The 24,746-nt window shown below is 46.8% G+C and overlaps 1 protein-coding gene across 1 annotated transcript in view; it reads right to left on the bottom strand.

Annotated features, from left to right (window-relative positions):
- The window catches only part of LOC116151557 (trafficking protein particle complex subunit 9), a 373,012-nt gene that overhangs the window by 140,914 nt on the left and 207,352 nt on the right, over positions 1-24,746 (bottom strand). The gene's annotated exons all lie outside the window — the stretch shown is intronic.

Consider the following 24,746-nt stretch of genomic DNA (forward strand, 5'->3'; position numbering starts at 1 on the left):
GCACCCTCCACCCTGGACCGCACAGGGCACTCTCCCCGAGTCCCCACCCACAAGCCTCCAGGCGTCTGCCCGGGCTGCTCCTGCCACCTGAGCCACCCTCTTGACCCCTTCTCCTGGCTGATTCTTACTCTGTCCTCACAACTGAATGTAGAGTCCATTTCCTCTAGGAAGTCCTCTCTGATAATGTCCTTTAGCTCTTGGCTGGGCTCCCTCTATAGCAGCATTGCATAATGACCAACTGGGTGTTTGTCCACCTGCTCCTTGGAGAACACGAACTCTTGAAGGCCACGTGGGAAGAAGGAGTGAGGGATGATAAGAGGGGTGGGAGAATCAAAAAGCAAAAATCACAGCCCAAGTCCCAAATTCAAGGAGACTTTCTCAGAAAAAAGAATAAAATATTTCATACGTGTGCAATTTGGCTACTATTTTTGTGGCTTGTGGAAATCCAGAGCTTGGTGTTCTAGTCCAAAAACCAAGTTACATGCAAAGAAATGTATGCACTAATATCCAAAGGAAACCAGAGCTGCTCAACAAAAGTTTACAGTTAGAATCCAAAGGAACTTTTATAAAGGTAATTTCTCTCTGTTTCCTTTTTTTTTTTTTTTTTTTGGCATCATATAGTTTTAGAAGTCATTTGCATGACTAAGTGATGACTATAGCCCTTGATTCTGCACTGGAGTATCTGAGACCAAGGAAGCCCAGATTACATGCACTGTAAATGCAATCACACCAACACAAAGACAGGCACCCTGGTGGTGGAGCTGATGTTCCAAAGCAGGCAACATTATGCTGTAAGAGAACTCTAAATAGAAAGTAAGAAATGCAAAGTTCTCTACTCAATTTCATATGCTATTTGGGCCATTAACTGATAGTGCATCTTGTCTAATGAAACCCAAAAATAAATTGTCAACGTCGATTTTCTCCATCTGATCATTTTATGCTAATATTGGATACCAAATCCTCACTCCATAGAGAAATCTCAGGCCTACGCTGCAGCACAGTTACATCCAGCGGAAGAAAGCTGATCAAGGGAGAACTGGAGAATTTCTCTTCAGAAGCTGCTAAGTCTGGTTTTGCACCTGTACGTCATTTGCAACCACGTCATCGTCAAAGGAGCAAGACCTAACCTCTGTGGGGCGTAAAGTACTGCGTTGCTTCCGAACCATCGAAGATCACTGAGCTTTGTGAAACAGTTCTGAGACACTTAAATCACACTTTTTCTGAAAGGCTCCAAAACTGACCCACTTCACCATTCCACGTACAGCAGGGAGGTACCGGAATTAGTAGAGAAAACATGCCCTTGAAGTCTGACAAGGCCCTGCTTGAATCCTGCTACAGCATTTACTGGTCGCTAAATGGACCAATACCTTAACCCCTCTGAGAAGGCTTCCCAATCTGCAAAAGGGGGCTGCCACCACCCACCTGGGAGGCATGGGTGTGAATGCAACATGCAAGTAGGGCTGCCAACTGGTACCTGACACGGGGCCTGGCTAGTTTCCCTCCGCTGCCCTTCTCCCCATTTAAACTTGCACTGTTACCCTGGTAAGGGTCAAGTCCCCGGGACAGAATGCCTGATTCTTTTGTGTATCCCCGGATACATGCCTTACCCTTAGGAGTCCAGAAAAAGGACTCCCTCCTCCCTAGTCACTATCCGTGTTCTTAAGAGTTTCTTTTTTTTTTTTTAAGTCTACTTGGCAGGGAGAATATTTGAGAGCTGTCCCCCCACCATTCTCCAGGTTAGGTCCCCTCCCATCCCCCATCCTCTCTCACCTCAGATCCTCTGTATGATTGCGTTTTGTACGTGGAAAGCAGAAAGCGAGTCTGCTGGGGTGGGGGCTCCCCAAGCCTCCCTCCCTCCCTCACAGATGAGTGTGACTACCTTCTCCCCACTCCCCGCTGCAATTCCAGCTTCTGAGGAGGTGTCCCGCCTAGATCTTGCGGCTTCCGCATCTTCTTGAGATGCACATGTGGTCACGACCCTCCCTTCTGATTTCTTCCTGGGCGGCACCGCCCCCCTCCCCGGCCCTTTGAGGATAAATGGCATTGCTCTGAAAATCCCAAGCCCTGTTGACTGACACACCAAAGCAGCATGGTCTGGGCTTTCCTCCAGCCCAGGCACAGCCCTGCCCTCCCTCAGCCTCAGACTGTACATCTCGAGATGAGCTCATCCACATGCAAGGCTGTGAACACCAGCTAAGAATGATGACTCCCAACGAGTAACTCTAGTATGGCTCCTTCACCTGAGCCCCAGTCTCATAGACCGGAGTGCCTGTTTGAATTCATAACTCGGATGACAAATGGCATCTTAAATTGCCTCATGTCCACCATTTACTATGGAATTCAACCCCTTGCAGGTAACTACCGGGTTCCCATTTTAGTAACAGCCCCAGCACCCACCTGGGTGTTTGAGGTTACATTCAATTTCCACTGTTCCCTCACCCCAGCCCTGCCCTGGAATCGGTCCTGTCATTTCCGTCGCTAAGCCCATCTCAAGTCTGGTTCTGCAAAGACCACGACCGGAACCCCACAAGCTCACAGAAAGGTGCACTGAGTCACAGCCCTCTGAAGGGAGCTCCCTGGAGGAGGAGGCATCTCCTGGCACAGGTCACCTCAGAAGGCACTGGATTCTCACAAAGGAGGCCCAGGAGATGGGATTCAATGTTCTCTCGTGGTCTGAACTTTGAAAGGAATGAGGTCTGGGGGAGCTTCTTGTTAGCATACACACTTGCCAGTGAGCAGATGAGGATGGAGGAACCCAGGCAAGTCTGTTCTCACTCCGACCCCTGGGCTCTAAGAAGCCACAGAAAAGGCCTGTGTCCAGGGCACAGCCCCCCATCACAGATCCCAGCTTGCATTTCCCAACTCGGACAGCCTAGACTCCTTCTACTTGTGACACTTAACTTCTGTTCTGTTCCCTCCCAGACTGTGATGGACTCTTTCAGAATGTCTGGCCTGTCTGAAGCGAGACCAAGTCAGTGAAGGATGAAGTGTCCACATTTGGACCAGAGCATGAAAGGAGAAACAAGGTCTCATGACCAGCATGAAGTTGGTGGCCAAACCATTCCCCCGGGTGAGATGAACCAGGGTGGGGGTGAGAATCCAAGGTCCTATGTCGGTCAAAGCATCTCCCTTCACAGTTGACTTGGGTGTTGGAGTCTCACTACCGCAAACTAATGACACGGCCATCAGTGGTGGACCTCAGCTGCAACAGACAGAGTCAGATCTTTACTGCCAACATGGGTTAAAAGTAAAGGCCGGTTCAGGGAGGCGTGCACGGCTGCTGAGGCAAACCACAGACCCGGCTCTGAATGCCCACTGGCTGGAGCAGAGAGGAAGCTACGGTCCCCTTTAGCGGTCCCTGTGTCCACCAGATCCAGGTAAGCCAGCTACTTAGGAGAAGGCCATATTGTCCTGATACTCAGAAAAGCCAGCCTTGTAAAGGGAGTAAAAGAGTGACATGGATTTTAGACCTGCTTCTGCCCTTTTATGAGGACAAAGTAAAGTAAATGACATGGGGAAGGCAAAAGCAAAAGCAAACCCAGTGACTGCTTCCTCCAACAGTGTCCCCTGCAGCTGCTCACCCCCGAGCTGGCCGCTTCCTCACCAGTGACCGCCAGCTTGGAAGCGCCGTCACGCACGTCACACAGCGACAGCCAGGAACCACGTGCCAAGCACGTATGTGTAAAAGCCAGAATCAAGCAAGGTGCTGCAGACTTTGACTTCCCAAGTGAAAATACCCATGAAAAACATCCCTCAGAAGCCGCCTAATTCAATTCGCATTTCACCTCCTCAAAACAAACAAACAAAATTAATAAGGGCTCATTTGTCACCAAATGTAAGGAGGACCAAACATGTTTCTCAAAGCAAGGATTCTACCAGGTATCAAACACCAGCAGGTGACATGCTAACAAAAAACATTCCAAAAAATTAGAAAATAAAAACATAAGTGAGATAATACATGAATCAAAGCAACCATTAAGTTTTTGCTTTTTAGGGGGGTGGAGGGTGGGAAGGGATAGACTGGGATTTCAAAATTGTAGAATAGATAAACAAGATTACACTGTATAGCACAGGGAAATATACACAAAATGTTATGATAACTCACAGAGAAAAAAATGTGACAATGAGTGTGTATATGTCCATGAATGACTGAAAAATTGTGCTGAACACTGGAATTTGACACAACATTGTAAAATGATTATAAATCAATAAAAAATGTTATTAAACAAAAGTTTTTGGTTCTTAAAGCGATGGAGGCAGCACTGAGGGCATTCTATCTATTTCCAACGCAGGGTGTGCACAGCCCACATTTTCAGACCCAACAACACGCTCACAGGGAGGTCCGAGAGAAAACGGAAAAAAGAGAAAGAAAAAGAGGAACAAGGAAACATTAGAAACCCACAGTGCTCCTAGCCTCAGGGGCTGTGGCTACTCTATTGGACAGCAATTCCAGGGGTCCCACCAGGGGTCCTGGCTGAAAAGGGAGAGTAAGTGTCCACACTAACCCTAAAAGGATCTCTCTGAAACAAAGGCGGATTCACTTTTAAACGTCTGAAAACTGGCAGGCTGCACCTCCCTCCCCCCTTGGCTACAAGACAGCCCTCCTCCTTGCCAATCCCTTTCTGGTTGTAGGGAAGCAACGCGGCACACAGCCAGGGCAGCTGGGCCCCCGGGTAGGCTTACCTGCTGTCTGTGTCCAGTCACACCAAGTCCTTCTTCTCAAACGGGATGCAGGGGAGGGGGATCTTGTCCCTAGAATTATCGGGGGCCCCGTGCAGGCTCTTGGACACGAGCACGATGAAGAGTGACTCGATGATGTCCTCGACCCTCTTCTCCACTACTCTGCAGTCCTTGCAGGTTGAAGGCCACATCAGTAGGTGGCTGCTTGACCACCTCTCCATGCAGACCCAAAGGCAAAGAGCTGAGGGTCGTAGAGCGTGGTGCCATACAGCTCCTCTGCATGTGGAGCTTCTAGAAGGTCTTGACCAAGAGGCAGTCGGTAATGGTGACAAGGCCCACGACATTGTGGTGGGTCTGGAAGTCGCTCCACCCATTCTTGGGCCCGTAGTGGTGACTGTAGTGGATACAGAGTGTGCACTGGGAGCCACACGGGCTGATCTGGCACACTGAGGAGATTCACTTATAGATGCAAAAGAAATTCTCCTCTGAGATGATCCCCAACAGGTTGGACCACCACGGGGAGATTCTGGTTGTCTTCAGCACACTGCACATAGTAGGGATGCTCATGTTGCAGGCCCTGCTGAGAGGGGAGAGGAGACTGAGGTACACACTCTGCTGTGGGCTGCAGACCCTTCTGGGATGCAGTGACCTGGTGTGAAGCAGCCGTAAGGCAGGGAAGCCCAAGCAAAGCCAGGGGTACAGTTTGTCCTCAGCGTCAGCACATAGTTACCATAGCTCGGATCACATTACCCATCTTTTGATCTAGGCTTCCAGCCCCTGCAGTAAAGGGTCATTTCTTGTTTTCAGTTTCCAACACCTAGCGAGGCCCTGATGCAAAGTCAGTGCTCAAAAATGCTGAATACAAGAATGAACAAAGGAACTGCTTTCCTCACCCCCTTGAGCAAAATATAAAGAAAAGAACCACAGTGGGATCAAAAGATCTGGATTTCAACTCCAATTTACTTGAACTCCTAAGCTGCAGAAAAATGGATAAGAAAACTTTCCTTGGGGAGGAGGGTACAGTTCAGTGGCAGAGCCCATGCTTAGCATGTATGAGGTCCTGGGTTCAATCTCCAGTACCTCCATTAAAAAAAGTGAAACAAATAGATAAACCTAATTACCCCACATCAAATATTAACTTTTTTAATTCAAAATTCAAAAAAAGACCTTGCAATTGACACAACATTGTAAACGACTATACTTCAATTAAAAAATAAATCCTTGCCTTACAAGAATATATCTGGATTATGGAAGTTTGCAAATGTAAAATGCCTAGGGTACAACCTGCATAAAAATTGGAGGACTGTACACATGTACTATCCCTCCTTTATGAGCTGTATTTCCTTTGCAGGGGGTTATAACCTCTCAGAGCTAAATTTCTCAGATTAAAAAAAAAGAAAACATTACCTGATTCTCAGTACTGCTGAAGAATCAGATAACCCTATGATAGCATCTGACCCACAGAGGTTACTCAATAAATGTTTGTTGAATGAATGAATAAACACGCAAGTGAATACTGCCCCTGCCACAGACCTTCACAATGGTACTGCCTGGAAATCCTTAGCCCACGTTCCACCCGACTCTACACTAACCATTTGGGTGACCTGAGCAGGCCTGTGTGCTTCTCTAAACCCCAGTTTATTCACGAATAGAAACGGGAGTAATAACACAAACCTCAAAGGGTTAGTGAGTCAATAATGAATTGTACCCCAACCTTGCAAGATGGAAACATTAAGGAAAATTGGGCAAATAGTACATAGGCTGTCTCTGTATCAGCTCTTACAACTGCATGGGAATCTTCATTACATCTCAAGATAAAAAGTCTAATTTTTTAAAGAGGCTATTGAGATTAAATGAGCTCACTGTCTTAAATAAGGAACACACAGTACAAATAGGACAATGCACAGCCTATGATATACACTCAGTAAACATTCCCACTGAACCTACTGGTCCCTCCAACTCCAGAGCACAAGGATGGGTCCTCATGGCCAGAGGCCACTGCACCTGAAGCTCACAAAGCTAATCGTCCCCACTTCCAAGAGCCCCTGCCTCCACCCTAGGTCTAATTTTGTATTTGTAACTTTGTTTTCTTATACTTAAATAGGAATACCCAATTGCATAGCCTTCAGGTCACCAAAACCTGACCAAGGAAATCATGACAGCAGCCCTCCCAGTGAAACAATAAAATTAAAAGCCATATCCACAAGAACTCTGTGTAATTCTAATGGCAGGAACTGCATCCTGGACTGAGGAAGAGGACTGGGGAGGAGGAGGGAACTGGGGTCCACAGACCCAGGGGCCACCTGTCCCATGATGAAATTTAGTCTCAACCCACACACTCCAGGAAATTCAAATTACACATAGACAGATTGCTATGGACAAGATTTTTTTTTTTTTTTTTGAAGAAACCCCTGATTCTCTAGCAGGTCAGATTTCTACTGAGACACAAATGGCTTATGTGTATATTGTTTCACGAAAACCTAAAATAATATCACTCCAACTTGACACATGAAGAAACAGAGGAAAAGAGAGGTTTATCACATTGTGCAAGATTAGAGAGAAGCCACGTCAGAGGCTGTATTTAAATCCAAGCCCCTGCTGCAGTTCTCACACAAGAAAGTGTGAAATACTGCCCCCCACCTGCCCCCTCACTGCAATAACTCACTTAAGTCTTTTCTGTGCTGCCTGGAAAGAACCAAAGTCACATTAACTTTCCACAAAGTGCTGTGTCACCCCTCGGAGGACGTATGAAAATCTGAAGAATTAGGGTTGGAGCAGAGATTTGAGTTCTCTGTTTCTCAAAAGGAGACATGGGTTTAAAAGAAACCAAAAAGCAATTATCTAGTGTAAGCCCTCATTGTGCAGAGAAGGAAACGGAGGCTCAGAAGAGATGAGGAAAGGGCCTTATTTACAAATCTTGCCTCAGCGCAGCACCAAGCCAGCCCTGGGCACTGCTGGGGAAGTATGTGGGAGGCCCAGGAGAATGAGTGTTAGAAAAAGGAAAGAGAAGAAACATACAAGCCCTCTCTCTGCACCGTCGTACCATGCAGTTCCACCAAATTATCCAATATGGGAGCCACCAACATTAAGGTGGGCTAAATAGGTTATAGAAACCTGGAAGTTTCAACCACAGTGGAAATTCCAAATTTTATATGGTTTTTCCCAGTTCAAGCATGAGCTCAGTGGGAGCTCCGTGCCAGGCACTACACGAGGCCTGGAGTTCTCCCAAATACAGATCTCTATGAACACGTGTGCAAATCACATGCAGGCCCACCAGAAGAAAAAAGCCCACAGATAAGATGGAATTACTGATAATGAAGGCAGCTAACCAGCATATATCACTAGCAAAAAGGATGCTGCTAGAAATACTCATGGACATAGCCAACTGTGGTCAGCAGGTGGGAAAGGGGGAGGGACAGTTTAGGAGTTTAGTATGATCAGATACACATTACTATATATAAAATAAATAAACGACAAGGACCTACTGTATAGCACAGGGAACTATATTCAATTTCTTGTAATGAGTTGTACAGAAAACAATCTGAAAAACATACATGTACATATGCATATATATAACTGAATCTCTGCTGTACACCTGAAACTAGTATTGTAAACTGATTACACTTTACTAAAAAATAAGAATTTTAAAAATAAATAAATAAATAAATAAATAAATAAATAAAAGAACACTGTAATCCCCTTAGCTGTAGGTGGTGGAGAACACTGGTTGCAAGCACCAAGTCCACTCGATCACTCCAGCAATGGCTGTCACTCTTTCTGACCATTAGGGAGTCAATTGGCTTCACTGAGGTTATTTTCTCTTTCGTGAAAAGCTACAGTTGCAACCAACGGTATATATAATCTCATTCACAGACCCAACAAATTAGTGAAGACTTTCCATAGGCCAGCCTCTGGACAGACGAAAAGATAGGGTCCCAGATACATTTATGGGTAGAAAAAGTTTATGCCATAAAGACATTAATTCTTCCTGTTCTGATATGTAGATTCAACGTAATTCTGATTAGAATTCCTACCAGATTTTTTATGGAATGTAACAAGTTAATTTAGGGTCAGGAACAGCCAGGAAACTTCTTTAGAACCACTACTGGGGAGGCGTGGATGGATCATTCATTTCCACTGTTCTTTCTGAAGTGATGAAAACGTTCTGGAATAATAATGGTTGCACCACTGTGAATATACTAAAAGCCGCTGAATTGTACCATTTAAATGGGTGGACTTCACAGTGTGTGAACAATATCGTGATAAAGCTGTTCTATGAAAAAATAATTCTGGACCACTATTTTTCCCTCTATATTACTAGTCTGCCCCACAATTTAAGAAAAACAAAAAAACAAAACCAAACAAAAATTTGCCAGGAGATCTTTAGGACTGCAATGTTCCTGGGTCTCCAAAATGCCTCTGATGGTGCTACTTTTGTTAACACACACTAGTAGGGCTGGACAAGTTAAGGACTATATCTTTTTAAAATCGACGGTCACATGTTTCACTCTGGGAGAGGGGAGGATGGAGAATGTCACAGCCTCATGCCCTCATCCCTTTATTTTGAGAAGAGAAAGTTTTTTACTGCAGGGCCAAACAAGAACAGTGGCTCATGTTCAAAAACCCTGAACTCTCTGATGGTTTTTGAGGTGAAATTTTTTCTTTTTTTTTTTTTTAGGGTAAAGCTTTTAATAGGCAAAATGAGGCTTGAGGGCTTCTAGGTGTGTGACTTTCTTCTGACTAGTTGGTGGTAGGTAATAGGGCCGTGTTCCAGGAATCTCGTGCTCAGCCTGAAGTTACCATCCTCCACCTGGGTGGGGGCCTTAGCTCCTGCAGAACAACTCAAACATATTAAGTATAGCCCTGCCCCTACTCCTCAGCTCACTTTTAAATGAACCAAGCCCTGCTTTCAACACTGTGATCACGCTCACTATAAACACGTCACATCAACAAGCACCCCCCATCCTAACACCAGAAAAAGTATTAAGGCTATTTACCTGGGGCAGAAACACTGAGGGAGGAGAAAGAAGCATGCTCAGCGTTGGCGCTCTCTTTTCCCAAGTCTCTGCCAGGAGAAGCTGGGTTTTACAGCCAGAGGTTCTCAGCCCTAGGGAACAGTGTCCATGCCACTGAGCTGGACCTCAGGGACAGGGAAAGGAAGAGGAGTGTATTCTAGGGGAGGCGGGGCAGGGAAAGCGGCGGGGGGCACGGGCTGCAGCTCCACTCGGAGGCCAGTCCCAGCCACTGCCCCACCCATGCCCGGTTCCGCAGACCCCGCTGGCCCGGGACACAGCCCGCCCAGGGGCGGGGAGGGGCCTGCGGCCGAGGAGAGGAAGCCCAGGAGAAGGGGACTTGTGGGCGGGAGAGCGGAAGGGGACGCCGGCCGCGGATTCAGGGGAGCCCGGCTGGGGCGAGAGGTGGCAGGTGTGGGCCGCGGTATGGACGGGGGTGGCCATGTCCCGGGCAGGTGAGTTCCCGGCCCTGGACAGGTGTGGCCTGGGCGCCGGGGCAGGTGGCGCAGGCAGAGGGGGCTGGCGCGAGCCCCTCAGCTGGACACGCACTGACTGGAGCCCTCGCAGGCTGTGACACAGGGACCCCCTTTCCCAGAGCCCCCAACCTTCCACTTACACAGCCGGAGGCCCCGACCCGGGGCAGGAGCCAAAGGCCTACCAAGCGACAGAGCCTAGCAGCCACAGGGGCTGATCCCTGGCTTGGAGCTGGAGCTTCGGTCCCGCGGTCCAGCTGGCATCCAACCGTGGGCATGCGCTGGAGGGCCAGCGATCTGCTCTGGGCTCTGGGTTCTGCGAGATACACTGGGGAATCGAGGGAGGGAGAAGATGGGAGGGGGAGAAGATGGGAGGAGTAGGAGAGGAAGCCAAAATTGGAGGGAGAGAGATGGACTGAGGAGGAGCAAGGAGAAGCGAGAGGAGATCTAGAGGGAGAAGGGGGAGGGGAGTAGCCGAGATGAAGAGAAATACTTTACCTTCAAGGGCACCCCGAATGAGGCGCCAGTCCTGCCTCCACGCTCTTCTCTAGCCCCTCAAGGCCAGAAGCTCAAATTTCACCTCCCTCGTCAAGCCCTCCAGCCAAGGCCCTGCAGAACCCCTACAGGGATCACACCTGTTGCCCCCAAGAGGAGCTGGTCTTCCTGTTGCTCCCGGAACCAAACACCCACAGGCCTTGTCGCTTAGAACTACCTTGGGAAGAGTATAAATTCCCCTTTTGCAGGCTGGGAAACTGAGGCAGGCATGATCTTTGCCTTAGCTGCACTGTCCCAGGTTTTGGGCTGGCAGGGAGTGGGAGATAAAAGTTCAGAGACCCAGACAGAGCAGACTGCCCGAGTGTCGGTGCATAGTCCCCATCTCTCCTAGGTAAACCACTTTCCACCCTAGTGGAACAATGAAGGGCTCACAGTAGGTCCCTGGGTGTGGGAGAGCTGTCCTCAGTTCCAGTGCCCAGCTTGCTATGTAGATAGGAGTGTTCTCGAGTCCAAACTCATTCTCCTCAATGCAGGACAGGCCAATAAATCAGGAGACAAGGTGTTGGGGCATGGAATAGCAAGTTTCTGTAGACCTAGATGGCAAACTAATGTCCTGGAAAACCATCTCCCCAAGTCAGAATTCAGGCTCCTTTCCTACTTGCTTGGTTGTTGCAAACATCTTGGCATAGGAATTTTTTGTTGTTAGAATTCTTTGTTCTTGCAGCTATCCACCTGGGTCAGATCCCTGTAAACCTCCAACAAAACAAATGTTACTTTCTATTCTGTAACTTGTTATCTTTATATGAATGGGAAAATGTTAATGTCCTTAAAGGTCAGAGCCTTCAGAATAGGCTCTCCTGTCTATTTCAGGCTCTAGGCAACATTGTTTTACAGAAGGTGCAGAACCAGCAAGACTAAGCCTAGGAAACAGGGCACAGGGTTAAAGTCAAAGGAACAGATCTACTACAGAGTCTAATTTGTTCTTTGCTATTATCGAGGCAGAAGCCACTTGAGGATTTAAATCCTTTTGTTAAAAATAAGTAAAACTTTAAAGGAATTTCCATACATAGGTTGAAATATGCATAAAATATTTGGAAAAGCTCACAAAAGATTGTAAACCGTGGCATCTCCAGGGAGGGCTAAGAGAACAAAGGATGAGGGAAACCTTTCCCTTGTGTATTTTTGTGCTGTTTGAATTTTTTTTTTACCATATGCATGGGTTTCTTTTTCAGTTAAAAAAAAAGTGTAATGGAGGGAAGGAGAAACTAGCTCAGCAAGTACAGCAGCCACGGAAAACTGAGCCGTCACTTTTGCTTTAAGCCAAGAAGCATTTATTGACTCTCTCCTATGTGCCCATTGCTGTTTTATGACTTCATTTATTATGTATATTTTTTATAAAATAATAACATGCTATCACTGACCCCTGCCCAGGGGAGCTGGTGGAAAACCAATTGAGATTTAATTGAGTTGTTTTCCAAGGAGTATAAATGAGTTATAAACAGAACACATCTTCAGGGCAAACCAGGTGGAATGGGTTTCCAGCAGGCCAGACAGCTAGGAAGGGTTTTCAACAGAGATGCCCAGAGGCAGAGAGAGAAAGCCTCCATGGCCCCACAAAAAGCTGCCCAAAGTGGTTTCTCCATGGCACTATTGAAATAGGAAAGAACAAATCTGACTCCATATTACATCTTTTTCTTTGACTTTAACCCTGTGCTCTGTTTCCGAGGCTTAGTCTTGTTGGTTCTGCACCTTTTATAAAACAATGTTGCCTAGAGCCTGAAATACACAGGAGAACCTATTCTCAAGGCTTTGACCTTTAAGGATATTAAAACATTTCCATTCTTATAAAGATAACATGTTGCAGAACAGAAAATAACATTTGTTTTGTTGGAGGTTTACAGGGATCTGACCCAGGTGGACAGCTGCAACAACAAAGGATTCTAACAACAAAGGATTCCTACGCCAAGATGTTTGCAACAACCAAGAACACCCCCTTCCCATTTTTAATATAAAAGGAGCCTGATTTGTGACTAGGGGAAGATGGTTCTCCAGGACAATTACTCTGCCATCTCCTCAGTCAGCTGGCTTTCCAATTAAAGACACTATTTCTTGCCACATAACATGGTCTTCCAATTTATTGGCCTGTCCTGCAGTGAGCAGAATGAGTTTGGACTCAGTAACACAACCAAACATTGAAAGTATTCATTTGGTATATTAAATGACTTGCTTCTGCTGGTCTTTCTTCCTGACTTTTTCTTTTCTTGACCACTCCTGCTATGTTTATGAAAAATCTGTCAGTCTGCTCTTGTGGACACATTTACATCTCTAGCCACTACCCTTCCAGATAAGAACTGATGTCACCAAAATTTCTAAGAGATATTGCATGGTCAGAAAAGAGCAGAAGTGTGTACCGGCTGATGTTCAGGAGCAGGCTGGGACACCTGACAAGATGTCATAAGCATGGATAGACAGCTGGGCACCAAAGGAGAAGCTTCTAAGCCTCCATGAAGGACTTGCTGGATAAGAAGGAAAAGTCCCAGATTGTAGATCTGATTCCACCATGAGCTTCCTGGGTGAGGCTCGGCAAGTCATTTAAGTTCTCTAGGCCCGTGCTGTCCAACATGTGAGCCACCAGCCACATGCAGAAATATGAAGTTATTCTGTAGCCAGGAAGAATTATAAATAAACATTTTACAGCAAAGGCTCAGCACATATGATGTTTAGAAACATTAGTGGTTTTCTTGCCCTAACAGGTTATTTTTTTATGTCTAGCTTTCTGTGGTTTATAATGCCCGTGACTAATGATTCCCTTATAGTGAGGTATTTTGAAGTTATAAGTTACTGGACATAGTACCGTCATATCACAGTTAAAAAAAAAAAAAAATCCACATAAGCCAGGCCATTTGATTTAGTAGTTATGAGCAGGGTCTCCGGGGCCAGCCTGCCTGAGTATAAATTCTCACTCTGCCTCTGGGGGGTTCTGTGTGAATCTTGGAGAAAATTTTATTATTATTGTTGTTGTTGTTGTTGTTGTTGTTGTTGTTGTTATTTTACTCATTTGTGCCTCTTTTTCCTAACCTTTAAATGGTGAGGAATATGTAGACTCTATCTCCTACTGTGCTGGCAGGATTAAGTGATTTAACGTCTGTGCTGCCCACTTCCCTGGGTTTCAGCATTCTCCAGGCAATCAGTTTCACACCCGGAGGCATTCTCCAGTGTCTTAGTCAGTCTGGGATGCTGTAAAAAATTACCATGGGTCAGGTGGCTTAAACAACCAGCATATTCCTCAAGTTTTGGAGGCTGAGACATTCAAGATCAAGGTATCTGGGAGAGGATTGCCTTCATGGCTTGAAGATGGCTGTCTTCCCACTATCTTCATGGGGTGGAGAGCAGAGAGAAGCAAGCACTTTGGGCCCCTTATAATTGCCCTAATCCCATTCATGAGGGCTCTATTCTCTTGACCTCATTTTATCCTACTAATCACCTCCCAAAGGCCCCGCCTCCCAATACCATAACCCTGGGAGATGGGGTTTTGACATATGGATTTTGAGGGGATGCAAACATTCAGTCCACACATCGCCTAACTCTCCCCAACATGCAGTCATCAAACCTGTAGTTAATTTCAAAGTAATGTTTATATCTCTCTGCCCATTTCCACTGCTACATCCACTAACACTGAAGCCCTGTTACATTTTATCCTTATTTTTCTGGTAGAGATTTAATTGATTCCTCTATTCCAATGTTCTCCTCACTCCAAACAGTCTGCTCAACAGCCCTGCCAGGTATGTCTTCCTTAAAACACCTTCCCACTTCACCTGGTTGTTTTTTAGGTGTAAATGTCAGAATCCTCTCCACACCCCATCCTAGACCTTTAATCCCTTACAATACCGCTCACTATGTTATTATTCTATTACCACTGTAACAAATTTCCATAAGCTTAATAGCTTAAACCAGCACAGATTTATCAGCTTATGGCTGTGGAGGTCAGAGATCCAACACAGTTCTCATTGGGCTAAATTCAAGGTACCAGCAGGGTGCCTTCCTTCTAGAGGGTCTAGAAGAAAATGTTTCCTTGTTTGTTTTTTTCCAGTTTCCAGTGGTCACCCAACTTCCTTAGCTTGTGCCCCACGACTTCCTTCATCTTCATGGCCAGCAGCCTTTCTGAACATCGCTCCATGGCTGCACCTCCCTCTGATCCTAAACTCAGATGGGAAATGTCCTATGCTTGTAAAGACCCCTGTGATTACACTGGGCCCACCTGGAAAATCCAGGCTACTCTCCCTATCACCTCATCTCAGGATCCCCTTGTCCCATCCCACTAAGGCATTATGTATGTGGCTGTGACACTCACCGTGGGTAACATTTCTTCTCGTGAACAATTAAAGGTTCAAGACACTTGTGAACGGCTATTTGATTTTCTTCCTTAGTCTTTCCACATTCAGTACGTCTGGTGAGATTATACAAATCCTGTTTATTTGTAACCTGGCACTAATCTTTAACAACATATTATGGGTTTAAAAGGCTAATAGCCAATTTAGAAAGAAAATCCTCTAAGATTTTTTAAGATTTTTGTCCTAAAATGCCTGTCATCCCTTTACTGTCTACAGTAACATGTCACAGGTGACTTCCCTGTGGGGGTGGGGGACACACTGTTCTGCCACCACATTCTCTTCATTCACACCAACGTGCTGGTCTCTAACAGAGGATCTATGCTCCCAGCTTTGCTCACTTCCTTCTCCCTTCCATTGACCATCCTGTTCCCACTGCTTCCTTCATTCACCACATCAGGATTTCGTGACCACATTCTTCCCCAAATGGAATGGATATTGTGCATCTAACGTCTAATAATTCTTCTCAGTGTATACACACACACTCACCTACGTGTCTCCCCATCCATCTCTTTATTTTCCTAGAATCTTCCAGAAGAATCCGTTCCATCATGATGATGATGATGATGATACTGACAGTGATGACAGGGGCCTCTCAAGGACTCTGACAAAGAGAGAATCAATGAAGAGAGGGAATCATTGCAAAATTGCCCCAGAAACAGGTTAAAGATAAATAAATGTTATAGTGTTTAATGAAATTGACTAAAATTTAACTATTTTTAAAACTTTATATCACTGTATTTTAAATTTTAAGGGGAATTTTCATTCGCCACTAACCAAGATTTGAATTTAGGACCAAAATCTAAGAGGACTTCTATCTTCTAACAAATTGTCCACTAGCCTTTTAAACACGCGATTCTTAAAAAAAAAAAAAAAAAAAAAAAAAAAAAAGGTTAGTGCTGGGCTGCAAATAAGTAGGATTCATATAATTTCACCAGACACACTGAATGTGGAAAGACTAAGGAAGGAAAACAAAAAGCCATTCATAATGTCTTCAAACTTACGTTGCACACAGGAGAACATGTTAGCCAAGGTGAGTGTCACATCAACATGACGCCTTAGTGGGACGGGGAAGCTGATCTTCCTCATCAGACATTTATGCTGATTTGTTAGATGCCAACACAGTTTCCTCATTGGATTTGCTTCTAATAATTATGGAACAGTTTAGGCTCTACCAAAAGCAGACTAAACATTTTCCCCTGCCACCAAATCTCTGGACTGAACGTCCCCACAAGAGGGACATGATTATATTTCACAGGAAACTCTTCCTGAGAAACAACAGGCTTTTTGAGGGCAGAACTACTGGTCCCCCAGAGAGGGCTGGAGGAGGGATCGAGGGGACACTAGAAATACAGGAGGAGTCAGTTCAGATAGTGCTGCTCAAGTAGCCAAAGACATCCTACCAAAAGTTTCATGAGTGAAGGAGCCTATGAACACTGAGCAGGTTGTTAAGACACAGCAGTACATAACTAACATCACAAGTCAATTGTAGCAAGTTTTGATATTTGGAAAATAATTAGCCCATTGCTCTTTGAAAATGCAGCAGTAGCAATAGAAGTAATAAACACTGAGCTGTTTTGGATATAACAAATAATAAACAATTCTAAATCTGCAGGATTCCTTGACAATATGCAAGCGATGAGATAGATGTGTGCTGCAGATGCCTCTGACTGCAGGGCTCACTCCTGCAAAGCACAGAACTAGTTTTCTCAGCAGATAGAGGAAACCAAGTCAAGATTTCTAATCTTGAGAGTTTTACTATATGGCAGGAAAGATCAGACAAATAAATACAGCTAAATATGAATAAATGCAATCAAATATTATGAAGTGTGTATGGAGCACAGAAGAAGAAAAATTCCTTTCACCTGGGATCCAGAGAAACTTCTTCAGAAAATGTAGCTTTGAATATGGCCAAAGACATGGGTGGAAATTTGACAGAACAGGACGTAAGGAATTTTAAAATTAATTCTAAAATTCATATAAAAATGCAAAACATCGCAAATATCCAAAACAACTTTGAACAAGAAAAATTTTGAAGACTTACACTATCTGATTTTCAGACTTTTTAAAATAAAGCTACAGTAATCAGAAAGTACGGTATTGTTGTAAAACAGGAAAATAGAATAATGGAACAGAATAGAATGTTCTGAACTAAATCAACACTTAGATGGACAATTGAATCTCAGTAAGGATGCAGTGGAGAAAGGATCTTTTCAGCAAGTCGTGCTGGAACAATTAGATATCCATATGCAAAAAGAGAAAAATGAACTTTGACCCATACCTCACAAAATACAGAAAAATTAATTCAAAATGGATCATAGATCTTAATAGGAAATCCAAAACTATAAAACAGCTAGGAGGAAAAGCATAGGCTTAAGCAATATGACCTTGGGTTTGGCAAACATTTCTTTGCTATGACACCAAAAGTATAATCTATTTTAAAAAGTAACTGATAGAGTGAACTTTATCAAAATGAAGACTATTCAAAGCTCTTCAAAACACTGTTAAGCAAATGAAAAGAGAAGCCATAGAGAGAAACTATTTGCGCCAGCTTACCAGCCCCCTGACCGCACCGCGCCCGCCCCCCAGCAGCAAGCTCACCTGCAGACGGGCGTCCGGCTTCTCGGGCAGCAGAGGCCGCCCCAGGCCAAGCCGCGGGGAGGAGGGGAGCAAACTGCCCTCTCCCGGGTGGCGGGCCCCCTACCCACGTCACCCCCGCACCCTAATTGCACTGCCCCACTCCCCTCCTCAGCAAGCTGAGTGGGACAGTTGTCAGGCGACCTGGGGCAGCAGAGGCCGCTCCCAGGCCCGGCCTCCAGGGAGACGGGAGCTAATCCACCAGCTCGCCAGGGGCAGTGCTGCTCCCCTCCGCTGCCGCTGCCTCCGCCGCTGCGGCCGCCCCTGACAGAACCGCCCCGCCTCCCAGGAGCAAGCTCACTTGGAGTCCGACTTCCGGGTAATCTCCTGCGGCCAAGGCCGCCTCCAGGCCAGGCTGCAGGGAAGAGAATGAAACAACCGGCTTGCCTGGGCAGCCCCCTCCCTCCGCCGCCACCCCAAACGCACCACACCTGCCTCCAGGGGTCAGGCTGACTGTGAGCATGTGCACCTGCCTTCTGATTCTGGCCACGAGCCTAAGCACCTCCCTGCACCCCTACACCCCTGCAACCCCTGCAGCCCCTGCACTGGATGCACTCTTGAACCTCTGCAATCCCTGTACTCCTGCACCCCTGCACTCCCTGTGCCCCTGAACTGCCTGCACCCTCCACAGCCCATGCACCCCTGGCACAACTTTCACCTTGCAACACCTACACCTCTGCACCCCTGCATGTCCCACACACCACCTCTTGGGCCTGTGGCAGAGCCTCTGCTGTTGCACCAGTGTGCAGGGACTCATATCCTTGCCAGCACATGATGCATCAGTGGACCTCTGGGGTTGCCTGCCAGAAAGTATATGTTCCCTGCCACTAGGCTGGGCCACTAGGGTGATCTCTGTGAAGTCAACCAGGATGGGCTCACAGATACTGTTTTCCAGGAAGAGAGGAGTTGAAACCGCTCTTGAGTGCAGAGCTGTGCTCACAAGGCCGTCCACGCTTCATGTTTTACACAGGACTTCACGGAAGTGAAATGGACCTTGTCAAGTAAGACCTGCTGTGCGCCCACCTCAGTCCTGGGCTCTGAGGCTGACAGACTGGCTCCCACCCTCAGGGCCCAGTTTGGACAACTGATTGGTCCCTTGGAGGCATCCCATCAGTTCTCAGGAAGAAGTCTGGATGCTTCCACCCCATGGCCCTCCTTCCCACTGTGCTGGCCTCAGGAAGTTTCCTTATTTGGGGAAGAAGGCAGCCCAGCCCCTACCCCACCCCTCACCATGCTCTCACCAGGCTGCTTCTCTCTCTGCCCGTCAGAGTCTGGAAATCCATCCCTCTTCAGTTATGTCCCTTCTGAGATGGACTTGTTTCCATTAAATACTAGGCGAGCATGCAACGTGGGATGCCCTGGGTAAGAGAACCAAAATAAATAGTTTCTTCTGTGAGATTTTCTATTTATCTGCTGGGACTGGATTGTGTGTAATTTGCTACAGCTATTGGTGTGAGAGGCTAAAACAGCCTGTGTGTCCTTGTTTTCATCTCCCCGCTGTCTTTGGGTTTTCCCTAAGCACTCCTGAGACATTTACTTCTTTCAGTTTTATTCCTGTTATTACACAGGGGCCCTACTGACATGGAGGTAAGGCGATGGGGTGGCGGGACAGAGGGGAGCATCTGTAGTACTGTGATTAGTTCTCATTGAGCCTGTGCCCTGAGCTGTGACTTCCACAAGTGTGTCTCTTTCCCCCCAACCCCAATTTGGGCGACACAGAAGTTATTTCCCTTCCCCCAGGTTGGTTAGGCTCTGGTAAGATAATTTCTCATTAAAAAAAAAAACAAACAAAAAACAACTTCCCCCAATGAAACAGAATGTTCTGGGTATATTTCAATAGAGTTATTGTCTCCTTTCCAGGCAGGAAGCATGAGGGGTTTTCCTCTGACCTTCATTCTGAGAACAGGGCATGGTCCTGGAGGTGAAATGCATGAAAAAGAGCATGGGGCCCCTCTGACTGGCCCCCTGGAGTTGTCACACTCAGACTTCCCCACGCTGAGCCTCCCGCTGGCCTCAGGGACCTGTTAAATCTGCCTGCTCCCGGGGTTCTTACAAAAGTGGGTTCTGCCCTGGGAGCTGTGACTCTCCAAGCCTGCCCGGCTGCCTCTCTGTGTTGGCAGCAGATTTTCCCCTCAGTTTTCTGGGATCTAAGAAGAGTAGTGGGTTTGCTGCTCCCTCAGCCCTGGTGTTGTTTTCAGGACAGAAGGAGCAACTTCTGAGCTCCACACGAGCTGGACCAGATCCCCTACTCTGCCTCCGTGCAATCAGTGGCTGTGGTTCTGGCGGAGTTTCTGAAGATGTGGATTTAAACACACACATCACAGCCCATACAGGAGCACACAGTCCCAATAAATCCCCCCAGTTTCGACTGGGAACTACGGAGCCAATGGGGACACGAGTTTTGGGACCACAGAGGCCTGACTGCACGACTTGCTCCGTGGCCTTTTAACGTGGTTGCTCTGGGCCTTGTCTGAAGTGGCTTGGTTACTGCACCTGGTATGTGGGAAACACAAAATAAGTACTAGAACCTTCACTTATTCTCCCTCCAGGGCCTTCAAACATAGAAAGTAATAAGTGAACTCAGACGGCCTAGTCACCAAATTGAGGTCCGTCCAGCCTGGCTCTCCTGAGTGATGGGCACTGACTTACACCTTAACTCGGAACAGTAGGAGAACCGCCTTCCTCTAACTGGGCCTCTCCCCACACCGGGCACGCCCTCAGCTGAGATGGGGCCAACTCCCCCATTGAGGTGTGTGCTGGTGGCTTCAGTGTGACCTGGCCCTGCCGGGGCGTGAACCTGCAGTGAGTGAGGTGGAGGGTCGGGTGGAGGGGTGTCCCTGCTGGGGTGGCAGGGGGCCCGGTAGCACCCCACCCTGCCTGGTGCCTGGGGCTCCCTAACACTTCCTACAGCTCCTGGGATGGCTCCAGTCCTGGCCACTCCACACACCCTCCCAGTATCTTGTCATTAATTCCCTTTTTTGCTTTTATCAGCGAGAAGTGGCTTCTGTAGCTTGTTCAGTGAAACAGTGCATCGGGAAACCAGACTATTTCTAACATCAGCAAAATACCAACCTCGGTCAGCTGGCCAGGCAGAACGCGCAGCACAAAGGCCTGCAAAGGGCTGTGCGAACGGCTTACGTGAAGGGTCTCCATCATCTGTCTTCAGAGATACAGAAGCTGGTGGTTCAGGTAAATCCTCAGGGAGGGATTAAGGAATACAAAGCTGGTTGATTTCAAAGGATAACTGGTCAGACCAGACCCCCGAGCTGTGGTCAGAAGACTAGCTCAACATCACGCAGACTCAGCACCCTAAGTGCCGGGTGGGGCCGGTGGTGTTCCCTTTGCAGGCTCTCGTTGGGGATTCACTGTAGCCCCTTACATGCAGCAGAGAATCCAGCCCCCTTAGCCCCCACCCTGAGTGTTCCATGACACAAATCCCGTGAGTGTTTAATTTTCATCTTTGTTTAGGAGGATGAAGGTGGGGCAAGAGGAGACATAAATTCATACTGACTGACACAAGGTCACAGCCAGTACCTCCTCCTCAGAGAGCTATGTGCTCCCACAGTGGTGGCTGGGGGGCTGGGCAGAGACCCTCTGTTGGTCCCAGAGGGACTTGCTCCTCTGGCCACAACTGATGGGTTGGACCACAGATCCAGAGGGAGACAGAGCATCTTTCCTGGGAATTTGGAACTGACACACAGAAATCAAGTTCACTCATCTAGCGATTGGCGAGGGGAAGGGCAGTGGTTGGAAATCAAATGAAACCAGAGCATGAGAGAAAGTTAGAAGTGAAAGAGAGACAGAGAGACTGAGCTTGTGAGAGCAAATAGTCAGAAAGAAGGAAAACAATCAGGGGACAGAGGAATTCCAGCTCCTGACTGCCCATTCCAGCCCATCAACCACCCTGCGGGATGGTTAATATCATTCCAGTTTTGCAGATTAGGAAACAGGCTGAAAGAGGTGGGGGCTGGGTTTGGGTGCACAGTTAATTTAAGTGCCACTGGATCCCTCACTTTCCATTGCCTGAAGGCACCTTAATCCTCACTGGGACCCCTGTGGTCCCCTGACAGCCCAGCTCCCTGATCAAAGGGCCCTTGCGGGAGTGGGAACCCCTCTGAGTGTGGAGAGTTCCCTGCACCGAGATGCCATGCATCAGCAGGCTCCCGCTCACCCCAGGTTAACATCTCCCCAGCTGTGCAGTCTCCCGACCCGCTTCCCTCCCTGCCAGGCACCCCCGTCCTTACCACCGAGTGTACTGCAGGAATTCAGGCATAGAGATGTCCAAAGCAACATGAGCCCACTGGCTATACAAACAGCAGACTCCCAGCCCCACCTGGGTTCAGAGGGGACAGTAGGCGTCCTCAACTTTCATGTGTCTAAGACAATCTTCTTCTTCAGCTGGAGGTTATAGAGAAAAATAAAATGTCCAAAACATAGTTCGGTGAGGAATTCCTCCAAGGACCTGACTCCAGAGTCTACAACACGTGTACCTACCCCCCCGTACTTGGGGTGAAGGTGGATTATTAATCAGCACAACGCCCAGTGGCCCAGCCCCTTGGCTTGGCTGCCCAGAGGGGGCTGGGGGAATGGGTAAGGCCAGGGCACTCAGGAAGAGCACAGAGGACCTGACCTCTCCCCTCGGCACTTGTAAACCCTTCCCCAAATCTCAAAGCATCGGACAGAAAGCAGCCACCACAATAAGGATATGCTCCCATCTCTTCACTCAATCCTGTCGATTCACTTACGTGCTGAGCATCCGCTGGGTCCCAGGACATGACACACAGGATGGCCGATGAGACAGGCTTGGTACTTCCCCCTGGACCCTGTTCAATCTGATGGAAGAATGATCACTCATAAAAAGTTTCTCAAAATTACACAGAGACGAAAGACAAACTGCAGAGTGAACCAAATTTAAAAATATATATGAAGATCCCCCAGTCTCCCCGCCTAAGCATAAAGCAAAAAGATCTTGCCTTTGATCACCAAGGAAGTTGTCACAACCTCTTAGGCAGAAAGGAAAGTTATTCTTTGAGCAGGACACAGAAGTGCTCCATCGGATTGGACCAGGGCATCTACATTTATTCAGCAAATGTGTATAAGCTCCTACTACATACGGGAATCTCCTAACTAGACCCGTTCCCAAGGCTCTCGGGCTTTATCAGTCAACAAAATAGACATGACTCCCCATCACTGTGGGCTCAGAGTTTTAGCAGAGGAAACAGACAGCATGTTGGGGGTAGCAAGAACTTGGAAAAATTTAAAAAAATAAGAGTGATATGAGCAAATTTGGGTGATGGCGGTGGGGTGGGAGGCAGGCAGGAGTGAATAAGGCAATCCTGGCAGATCTCACGGAGTAATGAACTTGAAGCAGAATAGATCCAGAGGAAGAAGTAAGAGCCAGAGCCAGAGGCCCCCAGAGTGAGGGGGAGAGTGTGGGCAGAGAGGCAGAGCACGCCGGGTCCTGAGGCCTTTGTGACAGCTTTGGCTCCTAATGGAATGTTGACCCGTTTAGTGAAATTTGAGGGGAGGGATGATGTAGTCCAACTTATGCTTTTGTGTTTGTGTTTTTTTGTGGGAGGTAATTTATTTACTTTAATGAAGGTGCTGGGGATTGAACCCAGGATCTCATGCATGCTAAGAATGCGCCCTACCACTGAGCTACACCCACCCCCTCAATGTATGTTTTTACAGGCTCCCTCTGACTCTGTGTGGATGAGAGATTGTAGGAAAGTAAAGATGGAAACAGGAGGCTATTGGTGTCCAGGAAGGGCTGAAGGTGGCTCTTAGGAGGGCGGGGAGCAGGGAGCTGGTGGTTAATGAAGACAGAGTATCCAGAATTTTCTAACAAGCTGGATTTTCTGTCTGTGTGTGTAAGAGAAAGAGAGAGAAAGGACATGGTTCCAACATCTGGACCTGGACAATGGGAGGGATGTCCTCTCCATCTACAGGGTATGGGACAAGGTGGAGCTGAGCAGGTGGAAAGGGGCTAGTATCAGCTCAGTTCTTCAATGTCATGGTTAAGGGGTGTATTACATATTGCCACAGAAATGCCTAATAGGTAGAGGAGTCTGTTTTCTTTTTATTTTTAACATTTAAAAATATAAATTAAATGTATTAACTGCATTATGTGAATGATTTGGGAATTTTGTTTCATGCCAAGGTATATGTTATAATAGCCAAATGGAAAATATATCAGAAAAGGGGAGAAATGAGGGTTTTCACATAAACTGACTGTCTATAACGTAGGTAAAATTTCAATAAAACCAGTCTTCAGTGCAAAAACCTCATCTCGGTGTTACATAAAAATAAATGAAAAAGGACTATGTTGATGTATTATTATTTCATGTTACATAACAGCCCCAAACAAACACACTGTTTAACTATGAGGCTTGTAGAAATACTATTTGCTTTATTCAAATAAATACAGAAATGCAGAAAGGTTCTAAGGTAGAATAAGCATCTTAGTGGAAATAATACAGATTTGAGTATTTTACATGATATATATGTACTGATTCAAAATTTGTCAAAGTAATTACATAGTAGAACATATGTATGAATGTGAAAGCAAGATGAATGAAAGAAAAAGAATGTGAGTCTCAGGGATAAAGGTCCAGATGGAAAGGGCAAATCAGGGAGTTTTGGAGAAATCGAGAAATTGATGGCATGCCAATTTCCAAGGCTGGGCTGTTTCCACCGAAGGAATGGCAGAGAGAGAGAGGATAGGCCCAGGAACCAACCCTGGGGCACACCCACAGTATATGTTTGGAAAAAAGAGGAGACATTGGCAAAGGACCACCCAGTAGACCAAAAGCAGAAAGCAGACACAATGATGGATGGAGGTTGAGTGAAGCAGGAACACGGGGGAGTAGGGATGGAAGAGCTGGGTCAAATGGTGCCGAGGGGCTACGCATGATGAGGACTGAAAATTGACCACTATATTTAGCAATGTGGGGTCACTGTTGGACTTGACAGGGCAGTTTCCGTAGAGCGAGGGATCAGGGGAAAAGCCAGACTGGGTGTAAAAGGGGAAGGCCCAAGAGAACATGCAGACAGTGAGTTTA

The sequence above is a fragment of the Camelus dromedarius genome, chromosome 21 (genome assembly GCF_036321535.1).
Source record: "Camelus dromedarius isolate mCamDro1 chromosome 21, mCamDro1.pat, whole genome shotgun sequence".
Taxonomy (NCBI): domain Eukaryota; kingdom Metazoa; phylum Chordata; class Mammalia; order Artiodactyla; family Camelidae; genus Camelus; species Camelus dromedarius.